General features: G+C 35.6%; 1 long non-coding RNA gene across 1 annotated transcript; it reads left to right on the top strand.

Annotated features, from left to right (window-relative positions):
* Positions 1 to 598: 598 nt before the first annotated feature.
* On the top strand, positions 599 to 4,187 carry LOC149157477 (uncharacterized). The gene is made up of 3 exons (XR_016261577.1): positions 599 to 1,144; positions 1,984 to 2,567; positions 3,387 to 4,187. It is a non-coding gene; the product is annotated as an uncharacterized LOC149157477 (long non-coding RNA).
* Positions 4,188 to 14,519: the final 10,332 nt, after the last annotated feature.

Raw genomic sequence — 14,519 nt, 5'->3', positions numbered from 1 at the left:
TCTCTAGGATCACACACCACTCTCACCATCACTCAAACGAGGTCTGCAGGGCAAACATTCCACCCCCAACCAACTCCATTCAACACAAAGGCACCTAGACTAGCATGCATGCACATGTGAAGCGCCTGTGCACACTAAGCTGCACTGAAACTGCTCATCCAACCTCCTATACTAAGAAAACAACTATAACGGAGGTCTTTGAATTTCGAGATATATAAGTAGCATCTTCCTTCTCGATGGTTATGCTCGGACAGTGCCACTTAGTGTGGTCAATCTCCTCACTTGTCTCCACACGTCATGTTGAACTCACCAGGCTCTTCACCCTTTGCTTATCCACCCCATGGAAATAAATAATCATTTAAAAAAAATATTATATGAATTAAAAATATTGAAACTCTAATATAATATCAAATTTTATTTAATTAAAATGAAAAATAAACCATTCAATTATCTATTTTTAGGCCGATAGGCCTTCCTTTGAAACAGAGTTTCGTCGTCCTTTTGTCTCTGTAATTGACACGTGTCTTCCACATTCAGCGGGCATCTGTACACAGAGAGATATTCCATTTGACATATGTGCGCACGGGCATCTGTACACAGAGAGATATTCCATTTGACATATGTGCGCACCGCCGGACTTCGAGAAGCGTCAGTTTGAATTAAGTATAGAATTTATTGTTTGATAATGCGCTGTGCTCCAGCTGTGATGCAAAACGTTTCATTTCCAATCGCTCAGCTGAAAGCGCTCAAAGCGTTCGCCATGGCAATTCCACAGTGAAGAAGACCAGGTCAGGGAGCAATGGAGTCTGGGGCAGGAGGTTCAGTTGGGACTCGCGTGCCGTCTGCGAAGCCAGAGATGCTGCAGCAGCCACCGTATTCTAACAGTGACAATGATAATGATGTGGAGCGTGGAACTGCACCGGTCCCATGTTCGAATCCCAATACTGTCTCGAAATGGGAGCTGGACAAGGATTTTCTGTGCCCTATCTGCATGCAGACGATGAAGGATGCGTTCCTCACGGCTTGCGGCCACAGCTTCTGCTACATGTGCATCATGACGCATCTCAATAACAAGAGAAATTGCCCCTGTTGTAGCCTCTATCTCACAAACAATTAGCTCTTCCCCAATTTCTTGCTAAATAAGGTATTTAATATTAGTTCTTTTTATTAGATTCAGGATACTTTAGTCCTTATTTTTGAAGCTGGAAATGTTTGTCAAAAGTTGCAGAATTTAAAATCAAATTACTGATTGAGACTTTAGAAGTGCAGGTAGTTAATAGCAATCTCTTTGTTAGATTGAGAACGTTCAAGTGCTTTTTTAAAGCTAGAAATGCTCGTTAAAAACGCAGAATTTAGATTCAAATTACTTATTGAAACCTTAGACATTCAGACCCTGAAACGTGTGTTTGTTTCAGATTCTTGCAAAATTTTGTTTCAATTTTCATTTTTCTTCAGACTGGAAATCATCGCCAAACAAAGCTCGGAAGTTAATTGGAAACTGCGTGAAAATCGAAAATGCAGCAGTCTTTAGTTGTCTTCGCTTACTATTTTAAGATTCATGTTGTTTTGCTATTTCTAGCTGGAAGCAACTGTTGATTGATGGAGAAAATCAGTTATAATTATGAGAACCTTTGACGTTGAAACCGCTGAAACTTGTGTTTTGGATTCTTGCAATTGTTTTTTGTTTTCATTTTGCCGTGTGAAGGTTGAAGACTGGAAATTATTATTAAACAATATCAAAATTTAACTGGAATTTGTTGCTAAAAACTGACAAATCCCGCATTTGTGTTTTCTGGTTTTCAGAAATGAAAATGTTGCCATTTTTTTTTGGGGGGGTTTTTTGGGGGGGGGGGGGGGGGGGGGGAGAAGATGTACAGAGAGAATAAGCGACAGAGGCACAAGGAGATGAGTCAATGTGGAACTTGTTAACCTCCTGAAAATAGATATCTTATTTTGCATTTTTTGCCATGTTTTTCTCATCAGCACACAGGAAGCCCATGGAGCGCAGTGATTATTGCAGGTTTTGGGGGGAGACTTGGAGGCTATACGCCTTGTTCTATCTTGCCAAAGAGTCCTTCCATTCATCATCCATGGGAACATTAAAGGTGTAGAGGTGGGAGGTGTTGTTGGTTTGGGGTTTTCTTTTGAAAGCATATTTCAGCATGAGGATCTATTTGGGAAAATCTGACATGTAGTTGGAAGCATGGATACATGGCTTACATTACCTTTATTGCATCATTGATGGAAAACCTTCTTCCTAGGTTGAACTAGGGCCTAGGACAACATGGATGTAGGAGGTGAGCAAGAAGGGAGCCTTAGAAGAAGAAAGTCCTACCACAAGTTGGTTTGGAGGCTTTTTGAAGGAATATTTCAGATGAGGATATTAAAATTTCAGACAAGGTTCCATTTGGGTACATATGACGATGAAGGATGTGTTCCTCACGGCTTGCGGCCACAGCTTCTCCTACATGTGCATCATGACGCATCTCAATAACAAGAGCAATTGCCCCTGCTGTAGCCTCTATCTCACAAACAATCAGCTCTTCCCCAATTTCTTGCTAAATAAGGTATTTAATATTACTTCTTTTTATTAGATTCAGGATACTTTAGTCCTTATTTTTGAAGCTGGAAATGTTTGTCAAAAGTTGCAGAATTTAAAATCAAATTACTGATTGAGACTTTAGAAGTGCAGGTAGTTAACAGCAATCTCTTTGTTAGATTGAGAACGTTCAAGTGCTTTTTTAAAGCTAGAAATGCTCGTTAAAAACGCAGAATTTAGATTCAAATTACTTATTGAAACCTTAGACATTCAGACCCTGAAACGTGTGTTTGTTTCAGATTCTTGCAAAATTTTGTTTCAATTTTCATTTTTCTTCAGACTGGAAATCATCGCCAAACAAAGCTCGGAAGTTAATTGGAAACTGCGTGAAAATCGAAAATGCAGCAGTCTTTAGTTGTCTTCACTTACTATTTTAAGATTCATGCTGTTTTGCTATTTCTAGCTGGAAGCGACTGTTGATTGATGGAGAAAATCAGTTATAATTATGAGAACCTTTGACGTTGAAACCGCTGAAACTTGTGTTTTGGATTCTTGCAATTGTTTTTTGTTTTCATTTTGTCGTGTGAAGGTTGAAGACTGGAAATTATTATTAAACAATATCAAAATTTAACTGGAATTTGTTGCTAAAAACCGACAAATCCCGCATTTGTGTTTTCTGGTTTTCAGAAATGAAAATGTTGCCATTTTTTTTTTTGGGGGGGGGGGGAAGAAGATGCACAGAGAGAATAAGTGACAGAGGCACAAGGAGATGAGTTAATGTGGAACTTGTTAACGTCCTGAAAATACATATCTTATTTTGCATTTTTTGCCATTTTTTTCTTATCAGCACACAGGAAGCCCATGGAGCGCAGTGATTATTGCAGGTTTTGGGGGGAGACTTGGAGGCTATACACCTTGTTCTATCTTGCCAAAGAGTCCTTCCATTCATCATCCATGGGAACATTAAAGGTGTAGAGGTGGGAGGTGTTGTTGGTTTGGGGTTTTCTTTTGAAAGCATATTTCAGCATGAGGATCTATTTGGGAAAATCTGACATGTAGTTGGAAGCATGGCTACATGGCTTACATTACCTTTATTGCATCATTGATGGAGAACCTTCTTCCTAGGTTGAACTAGGGCCTAGGACAACATGGATGTAGGAGGTGAGCAAGAACAACATGGATGTAGGAGGTGAGCAAGAAGGGAGCCTTAGAAGAAGAAAGTCCTACCACAAGTTGGTTTGGAGGCTTTTTGAAGGAATATTTCAGATGAGGATATTAAAATTTCAGACAAGGTTCCATTTGGGTACATATGACATGAAGTTGGAATTATGTTTACATAGCTTACATTACCTTTGTTGTATCATTGATGAAGAACCTAATGGCTGCTAAATCCGAGGAATTTGACGCTATTGATATGGGGGATTGCCATGGCAGTTTCAGGAGCTATTCTATTTTTTCTTATGGTTGGCCTTCTGAATAGGGCCCTACCTACAAAGAAACAGAGGGATGTCTGGTACGAGGTCAACAATCAAATTATAAATGCTCTCTTTACCCTGTTGTGCCTTTACGAACACCCAAAGCTTTTTTATCATCTTTCACTTCTCATTAGATGGAAACCAGAGGACATTGTCAAGCTTAGAAAGGTCTACTGCAAAAATGAAAGTTACAAACTTCATGAAAGCGCGCACGTTATGGTAGTAGTGCTACTTCTGCAACTGTAATTTTTGGACAGTATGCAGTCTCTTGGCTCAATTGGGTTTATAAGAGATTAGAGCGTCCGACTATTGCTGTGGATTTGAGCGAAGGCGTTTCAATAGTTGCTGCTGTTGCAGCTGCTCTATATCTAATCCTCAGTCCTCTTGTTTTGAAATTAGAGTTTTTTTGTTGGAAGAACAACGATTATAAATAGGTGCACTGATGACTATAAATATACAATGAAACCAACTATTCATAATATCAAAACATTTTGAAATGGTCTATTTGTCATTCCCAATATAGCAACTAACAAGAAAAACGTGCTGCCTAGTTAACGTGTTAGGATAAATGATCAATGGTTAATTGAAGCATGTCTGGATAAGTCAAGACATTTGCTTATTAATACTTAATGCTGATTTTGGTATTCAAGATCGTTTATTGATCACAGTCACATTTTGAGACGCTGAAATCTCTTAAAGCACAAATACATCTTTTAGCATTTTCGTTGGCAGCTGAACGAACTGCTTGTAGGCTGCAATGTCAGTCATATATTCTACCCTCCCAAGAGTTCATCTATCTTGACCATATTTACCAGTGAAGAGCCACTGTAATCTGCAAGCTTCTGGTTTTGGCCGAGTTGGTTTATGTAAGCTGCAAGCTTCTGGTTTTGGCCGAGTTGGTTTAAGTAGGCAAACTACAAAGTTTCCACACAATTGAGTACATTTGTTGCTGCATATTTAGTATTTAGATTTCATGTCCCCCCTTGGAGCAGGTGGCTACCCACGAACTCACTTCTTTCCAAAACAAAACAGTTGTATCGCTATGTAAGTGCAAAAGCTTTTTCTGATTGGTGCTATCCCAGAAGAAGAAATTTAGAAATGTTGATGCATATGCTTTAGTCAGATAACCCAGTGTGCTTGCTTGCATACTCATAAATATTTTGTTTATGGTGACAATTTAGAAATGTTGATGCATATGCTTTAGTCAGATAAACCAGTGTGCTTGCTTGCATACTCATAAATATTTTGTTTATGGTGACAATTTAAAAATGTTGATGCATATGCTTTAGTCAGATAAACCAGTGTGCTTGCTTGCATACTCATAAATATTTTGTTTAAGGTGAAGTCACCATAAGCAAGTTGATGCATCAACTTGTGGCATCTTATTAGCTAATGAACTATTTATGCCAAGGCTATAAGGGTGCTAGAAAATCATCCTTATTTGTCTCTGTATGAGTGTCTCTGCCATCCTTTTTTTTTATTGAACCTTGTGCAAGGTATGAACTGATGTTAGTGACTAAACTAGTTTGTGGTTGCAAAAATTCTACATTAGTCTTTAGAAAAATACAAGTATTAGGCTATTTTTGGGATTTAAGTCTCAACAGTCTTGCCTATTTAAGGGTGCTCCTGACTAAGCAGTAAACCCCTTTTTGTTAAATAGAAGGGTCTATGCTGATGCTTCATCTTTGCAGAAACCTTGTTTGTATGGGTATACTAGTCTGGAAATGATTACAATGAGGGGTTACCTTTACTCAATGAAGGTTCAGATGTTTCACTTCTAGCTTCCTCCTCAGGAGGCATGCATTTATGGATGGATATACATGAGTACTTTGCCAACTTGAAATGCTGGAGACTAAGCTTAAACAGATTTGAGATTCTTTCTTGCAATTATCCGGCACCAACATTTCTTTACTTCATCATTTTTCTTCCTTAATTTGGTGTTCTTGCAGTAGCTAGTTGCAGTGGCTAATTTGTTCCTCTTATTATTTTTCTTGTATGCCAATTAAACAAATTGTTTTATCCAATTGGCCGGAAGTGTATGTGACTCACACCTGGTCATTCAAGTGTTTTTTCCATGCAAACTGAACAGTTGTTCTGTTTATTTGAGAAGGAATAGAATAGCTTTTAAATATCCTGAGCACAAGCATTGAATTGCTTTTGGAAAATATGGTAATGTCACCGGGAAATATAATTATAATTAGTGTACCAAAGCATTGAAAAGCAATCTCGGATGGAAATATAAAATTTAAATTTGCCAATACATATGGTATATCGCATACATATCTACAAATATTATCGTCAGACCAATTTTCCAATTTTTATACCATTTTTCCAATTTAAAAAATCTATCGGCCTCTCTTTGCACTTTTTAGGGCAATTGCTAGTCAATTACTATTTTAAAAATATTTTATGAAAATTAAATCTATACGATCCATACAAATATTATAAATAACTAAATTAAAATTCTTTTAAAAATAAATAGTTACGAATTAAAATGCATTCGCACTTATTTTAAAAATAAATCGTTACGAATTAAAATGCGTTAGTAAATATGAAAAACCATACCACGCCGAAGTTCTAGTAGTGCGATCCAATTATATGGCCTGTACCATCGGCCAATCAGCATTGTTCAGATATCCGTTCACTACAATTATGAGACGTAGCATGCCCAACGTCATTAATTTGCTATTTAATAAATATACCATTATCTATTAAATAAAGAATATACAGGTACAAGTGATAGGTTTTTTTTATCGGAGTAAGAGGCCGAGGAATTTTCTAATTTTTAAAAGAGAAAAAATAAATTTAAAAAAAATTGTAGATGTAGTGTTTGAATTATGTTTTTATGATGAAAATAGATTAATATCATTAAAAAAGTTCTAGACACTTAAAATTATAAATTTTAATAGTTTTTACTTGATTTACAAAAATCCCTGCTAGATTTTTTGAAAATATGATTGGAATTTCCATAACCTTCGAAACAAAAAAACATACTTTTTAAACTGATTATTTTTTTTTAATGACTTTTTAAGGTCAAATTGTGAAGTAAGGGGCTCTATGGATTTCAAAGCATTCCCTCCATTCTGGGAGTTTTTTCCTTTGGCTTTTCAGAATATTGGGGACTACAATAAGTAGAATAGAAAATGTAACTCTCTTTTGTTTTTCTTAATGAAAATATAAGTATAAAGAAATTGCAGGTTCTTGGCAAATTTCAGTTGGTCATTAAAATGTCAGTGGGTAATATAATTCTTTAGTTCCATTTTTTTTATTATTTAGAAGTTTTTTCAATTCTCTTTTGCTGTTTTTTAAGAATATTTTGTGGGAGTTGAAAGTCTAAGAACTATCTAAGAAACTCCCTCTTTTACGGATTGCCAAATATGTGATACCATGATTATCATAATATAGTTTATCTTCATTTCCTTTTTGTACACAAGTATGGTGGAAAACCTTTACATGGACGAATCTAGATTTTGACATAAGTTGTTAGTTTTGAATACTTTTGAAAAGTGTTATACGGTCATGATTTAAACCAGTCATATTAGCACGTTAATTTTGTTCAATTTGGTTGTTTAAAAAAATATTACACAGATTTGAATGTTATATTTAGTTTATGAAATTAGTAAAGTTTGAGAAATTTGTCTATTAAAATTTGAAATTTATAAATATAAGGAATTTTTTTCTATTTAAAAAAAATTGAAAATATAGATAAAAATATTTATATAACTTCAATGACTCTTTCGAGCAAGTAATGATCATTGGAAATGATTAACTCCTAGTACAGCCAGCAGTAGTCATGTGAATAACTATACGGGAAGTGACTGCTCACTGCATTTCTTTTCAACCTATCTATTAAATTTCACATTATTTCTATGCAATAAAAAAAATAGAAAGACAATGAACTAATCATTACTGTCTCCACATATGTCTAATCAATCAACTAGTAACGTGTCATCGACTAATAACAAGTGGACATAAAACGAGATCTAAGTTAGAGAAACATATCAGTGATGATTCTTAATGAACTAATATTTCCATAGAATGACGAGCTTCTGGTTAATCTGTTTCTGTTACAATAACTTTGAAATTTGTGTCTGACAGTTTAATATGAGCGATATTATATTATCACAATCTAATTTTTTAAGTTTTATTTTTGGGTGATACCAATAATATTTATACATTAAAAAATACCATGAAAATTACAATTTCCCAAAAATATAAAAAAAATATGATAATTGATGTGAAAAGGTAATGCAACCTATGACAAGAATTGAAGGTAACAAAATGTGGAGTTACTAACACACTGGTTTAATGCATAAAAGGGTTAATTTCTCTCAAAAAAAAAATCTTCAATTTGTTTCGCCTTGCTGTAGTTGGCTTTTTGGTTTTCTCGCTGCTTCTTCAAACTTTTGCTGCTCTCTCAAAGAGGCTTACCCTTTCTCTTCAGTCAAGTTGCTACTCTCTCAAGGAGTCTTATACAAACTCGTCTTTCTCTGTTGCTCTCAAGGAGCCTTACACACACTGAGCTCTATACCATGACAATAATTGAAAAGAACAAAATGTGGATAAGAGGACTTGCTCTCATTAGTATTACAAATCAGTTAAATAAGATTACATTAGAAACATCACAAATAAATTACTGGAGTTAAACCCGACTTAAACTCAACTAAGTCAAACTGAACTGGGTCACTTGGAAGAATGGTTGTGACACCTAACATATGGTTGGGATTAGATTCTCCAACAACATAGAACAATCAAACTGAAACCATTCTCATTTCAGGATGGAAAGTTGAATTAATTCCCAAAGACTCCACGTAATTATGGTTGCCTAAAATAAATCCCTGCTAATTTACGACTACAGCATAGCCAACTTACACACCTCAAAATGACATAAATCATACTCTATAAGTCCCAATACTGGTGAATGACTTAATAAGATAAAGTCCAAATTTCAGTAGGTTAGTGTGAATCTTTCAACAAATTTAAAAACAGTGGAGAACTCAAAAATACATTTCTAACCATGAAATATAATAATACATGATCATGCTAATTCAAGTAGGAAGAGATTGCCTAAGTGAAAAACTTATGCACAAACATAATTCACCACAAAAAGTTGAAATATAAGTATGCATGCTAATGTTGATTCAAGTAGGAAGAGAATTCCTAAATGGAAAACTTGATCAGCAAATGTAAATCATCACAAAAAGTAGTACCCATGTAATTTATATGATTGGGGGTGTATTGAAGTTTCTTAAAACTATTAACGATCTTACAATTTAGTACAAAATCCATATACTATATATTTCAATATAAAGTAATTGTTATCAATGAACGAAGATTAATAAAGGTTTTTGTAAGCACATATGATAAGTCAAGAAAAAAAGGAATATAAAGAAAATAATACAACAAAAGGATGTAAATCACAATATAAGGAAACCTAAAGGGTTGATTTAGAAATGGAAAGGGGTTGATTTGCATACGTGGGATGAATCAATACCGTGTGAGGGAACATGGTGTGAAGTCTGGCATCTTATCAATCATAAAGGCCGGTCTTCATACCATAATTGCTAAGTTTGAATTTAAATTAGGATTTTAATTAGATACTATAAAAATTTGAATGAAAAAAAATCAATTTGAATTTTTTTTATAATAGAAATCATAAAGATTTGTGTTTCTGTTAGTTATTTTTTTAATTTTTTTAATTTTGATAAATTTTATTAATTCCAAATAATATAACAATTTTACAGATAAAATTTATCTAAAAATTCTATTATTCATCTTTTTTCTCCAAAAACTTCTTTTTTCTCAAAACTTTGATGTCATATCCTTCCTTAATTTGAAACAGAAGAAACATATTTATGTAATAGATGTATTAAAAACTAGTTTATCTATAATCCCTCTATAAATAAAAACCAATTTGTAGGAATTTATAGGGTAAGTTCCTCAGACAGAACACCAAAGGACACCACTCACAAACAGATCACAAATCAATACACCAATATTGTTGACATGGTTAAAACCCTCAAAGACGGAAACAATGCATAGCCTGAGCCAACGCGGCCACTTCCGGCAATTTATTAATAAAAGAATGAAAATTTACATAAGCTTCTCTCATGAACGGTTACCCTACAAATGACCCTCCATGCTCTTTAAATAGAGATCATGGACCAATCGGGTGTTAAGCCACAGATCAAGTGTCGGTAATACCGAGGAGAGAATGAACTACTGGATCACTACATATCGTGACCGTTGGATTGTAAATTACATAAGTACATGGTAAAGAAACACACTTTACCTAACTCTACACTAGACCAAGTTATACTTAACTATTTCCTATGTGTCGAAATATCCTAACATCCCCCTTTAAGAACAACTTGGGATAGGATTGAAGGATGTACAAATATGACACAATAGGAGAAGGAAGTAGGTATTAGAGCCTATCCCCCCTTAGTGACAACTTCTTGAACTCCAACCATAAATCGAAGTTTAGTAAACTTCGCCTTTGTGAGAGCCTTTGTAAAGATGTCTGCAACTTGATCATCTGTTGAATAATATTGTACTTCAAGAACATGGTCGTGAATGAGCTTTCTGATGAAGTGCATGTGCAGTTCAATGTGTTTTCTACTCTGATGTTGGACTGGATCTTTGCATAGTTGAATGACACTTTGATTATCACACCAAAGTGTAGTGGGATGCTGCTGCTAAAAGGCAAACTCTGACAAGATCTGATGAAGCCACAGAGCTTCCTTACTAGCTTCTACAGCACGAAGATACTCTACTTCTGCTAAAGAAAGAGAGATGGCACTTTTCTTTTTGCAAGCCCATGTAATAGGTCTTGAAACAAGAGTGAACACATAACCTGTAGTAGACTTCCGATCATAAGGGTCACCAACCCAATCAGAATCAGTGAAACGAACCAATAAAGGAGATGCTTCTGCATTGTAATGAATCCCAAACTGGATTGTACCTCGAACATAACGAAGTATTCTTTTAGCTTCTTTCCAATGACTTTCATGTGGGTTTTTCATAAACCGAGCAATAAGGGCAACAACAAAGCAAAGGTCAAGATGAGTATGGGTCAAATACAAAACTTTCCCTACAAGTTGACGGTATAAGGTAGCATCAACTTCAAGGGATGTACAAGTGACTGAAAGTTTGGCTCGAGAATGAAAGGAAGAAGGGGCTAGCTTACAGTCTTCCATGTGAAAATGGTGTAGAAGATCACAGGCATACTTGGACTGGGCAAGGGAAATACCTTCCTTGGATTGCAGGACTTGAAGACCAAGAAAATAATGCAAGTGTCCTAAGTTTTTCATTTTAAACTTCTTTTTAAGGCTGGACATCACATGCTTTATATGGTTGGGATCACTACCAATGAGGATAAGATCATCAACATAAAGAACAAGAATGATAAGAGACTTGCCCATTTTCTTGGTGTAGACAGTATTGTTAGAATGACACCTAGAAAATCCAGTTTCTAAAAGAAAGCTATCCATTTTGGCATACTAAGCCCGAGGAGCTTACTTGAGACCATAAATGGATTTCTTAAGACAACATACAAGGCTGGAGTTTGTTTGTATAAAGCCAGTAGGTTGTCCCATATAGATTTCTTCATGCAAGTCCCCATGCAAGAAGGCAGCTTTAACATCCATATGATGGACTTCCCATTTGAAAGACGCAGCAAGGGAAAGAACAAGGCGGATAGAGTTCATTTTGGAAACATCGGAGAAGGTCTCAGTATAGTCAATGCCTTCAACTTGTGAAAAACGCTTAGCAACAAGACGAGCTTTATGTTTATCAACTTTCCCATCTGGTCCATACTTGGTTCTGTAAACCCATTTGCATCTAACAAGTTTTCGTCACTTTGGTAGAGGAACAAGATCCCATGTATCATTTGCCAATAATGAACTATATTCTTCATTCATAGCTGCGTCCCAATCTGGATGACCTGAAGCTTCTGCAAAGTTGTCAGGATCATAATTCATTGAAGCTTGAGCCAGTAAAGAAGAGGCTCTATTGAACTAAGAACGTGTACGTCGCTGATCTGTAGGATCACCGACAAGAGCATCTGCTGCATCCCGAGTAGCACAGACCCATTTTGGAAGCTGAGGAGCTGAAGAAGGATCCTGAGAAGGTGGGGGAGGATTTTCATCCTCGCTTTCATCATTTGAAGAAGAAATATTTTGAAAAGTAGAAGAGATAGAGAGAGGTGGCACATCCACCAAACTAGGCTCGTAGGCCGATATATTTTCAAAAAACTTTACATCTCTTCTAATGATAACATTTTTGGACTTAAGTGGAATAAGTCTATATCCTTTGACATCTTCAGAATATCCAACAAAAATACATTTTTCACTCTTAGGTTCTAAAGCTTTATGTTTCTCATCTAGAATATGGGCCCATGTTTCACTTCCAAAAACACGAAAGTGACTTACATCTGGTTTAATTGAGCTCCATGCTTCTTTTGGAGTGATATTCTTTAAAACCTTAGTAGGACTACAGTTTATTATGTAATTTTCACAGTTAATTGCTTCTGCCCAAAAATTAAGATTAAGTCCTTTAGATTGAAGCATACAATTAGCCATTTCCTTTAAGGTGCGATTCTTCCTTTCAGCTACACAATTTTGTTGTGGAGTATATGGAACAATATGTTGCATTTGAATTCCATTCTCAGTGAAAAAGTTGTTGAATTTGTTGTTAACATATTCTCCGCCATTATCAGATCTTAGCTTAATAATTTGATGTCCAGATTGTTTGACAACAAAAGGCCTTAAAGGCCAAAAACATGTTAAATACTTCACTCTTGAGTTTTAAGAAGTATACCCAAGTGCGTCTTAAGAAATCATCAATGGAAGTTAAGAAATAATTGTAGCTAGAGAATGAAACAACTAGAAGTGGACCACATAAATCACTATGCACAAGCTGTAAAGGGGTGGAGGCGTGCCAAGAGGCACATTTTTCAAAACCATCTCGATGATGTTTTCCGAGTACACATCCAAAACAAACACCATCTCTGCAAGATACCATTGGAAGACCTGTCACCATATTTTATTTACATAGATTCCGAAGGGAGCGATAGTTTAAATGACCAAATCACTCATGTCAAAGTTTTCTCACTTCATCATTATGAGCAACAAATACCGAGGGAAGATTTGATGACCCAAATTTGTTAAACTTATACAATCTTGTAGAATCATCAGCAATGCCAGTGGCTAAAATCTATCTAGGATCTCTTAGGTCCTTAATTACAACATCGTGAGGTGAAAATTCAAAGATTTTACCTTTAGCTGAATGAGTTATCTGATATACAGATAGAAGGTTGCAGGATAAGGTTGGAACACATAATACATCATTAAATTGACCATTATCTATATGAACAGTTCCAGTTCCTACAACACCAAGAGATCTATCATCACCAACATATATATTTTTGGTGTTACAATCATTTAAAGTAGAAAACATGGCTTTGTTTTTGGCCATGTGATAAGAAGCTCCATAATCAATTAGCCACTCATGAGAATTAGAAGAAGAATACACATTTAGTGCATATCGAGTCCGAGATGTTTGAAAACCACATGCAGAAAGTGATATTCTTGAAGATGAAGTTCAAGTTGAACAGTGCTCCAAATGGATGTTATGCTTTTTCATTGCTACTTCCAAGGCTTCCATCTTCTTAAAGCATTTGGATTCTAAGTGGCCATCTCAATTACAAAAGTGGCAATGTCTATCAGTCTTCTTCCCTTTGTTTTTATTTGCCTTATCATTTTGTTGAAATGATTTTTCATTTTGAGGCTGAAATGGCTTAGGACCCTTGTTTAGTTTAGGACCATTCTTTTTAGGATACGGCTTCTTAGGATTCTTTGAATTTGGTTGCTACTAAGCAGCTAATGCTTTCTTAGAAGAGTTTCCAAGATTAAGAAGACCAAGGTGTAAGAGCTTTTCTTGTTTTCTTATTAAAGAATCACAAAAGGAATCAAAGGAAGGGGACTTGTAGGCTTGTCCTTGAGAAATGAAGGCTTCTCTTGTAGAATGGAAGGTGGAAACAAACATAGAGTAGGTTGGTCCCAACTTAGTAAGAATGGAATAGATAAGGTTACCATCTTCTTTCTTAACCTTAACACCTTCCAAGAGAAGCCTAAGGATCTTGAACTTGGACAAAACATCTTCAATGAAAGAAAAATTATTGGGGTCCAATGTAAGCAACTCATTTTCGAGTTGATGGGCTCTAAGTTCATTTTTAATTCCAAAAACTTTAGTGATCTGTTTCATTGCTTAATTAAGAGTATCAAGTTCTGCGATATGGAATCTAAGGTCTGGAGAAAAAGACATCCCTATCAACCCATGTGTTTGATCTTGCATATTTTCCCATTTAGCTGCCTTATCTTCATCTAGTTTGGTTTCTTGGCCTGAGGCTATTCGGTAAAGACCTTTACTTCTAAGTAAATCCACAATGTAGAACCACCATTGGAAGTAGTTGGTGCTGTCAAGAATAACTTGGCATGGACTTT

Source organism: Pinus tabuliformis, chromosome 5_2 (assembly GCF_031772625.1).
Source record: "Pinus tabuliformis cultivar Carrire ecotype Pingquan chromosome 5_2, CPIR1, whole genome shotgun sequence".
Classification (NCBI taxonomy): domain Eukaryota; kingdom Viridiplantae; phylum Streptophyta; class Pinopsida; order Pinales; family Pinaceae; genus Pinus; species Pinus tabuliformis.
The sequence above is the reverse complement of the archived record's forward strand: the minus strand, read 5'-3'. Positions and strand labels throughout refer to the sequence as shown.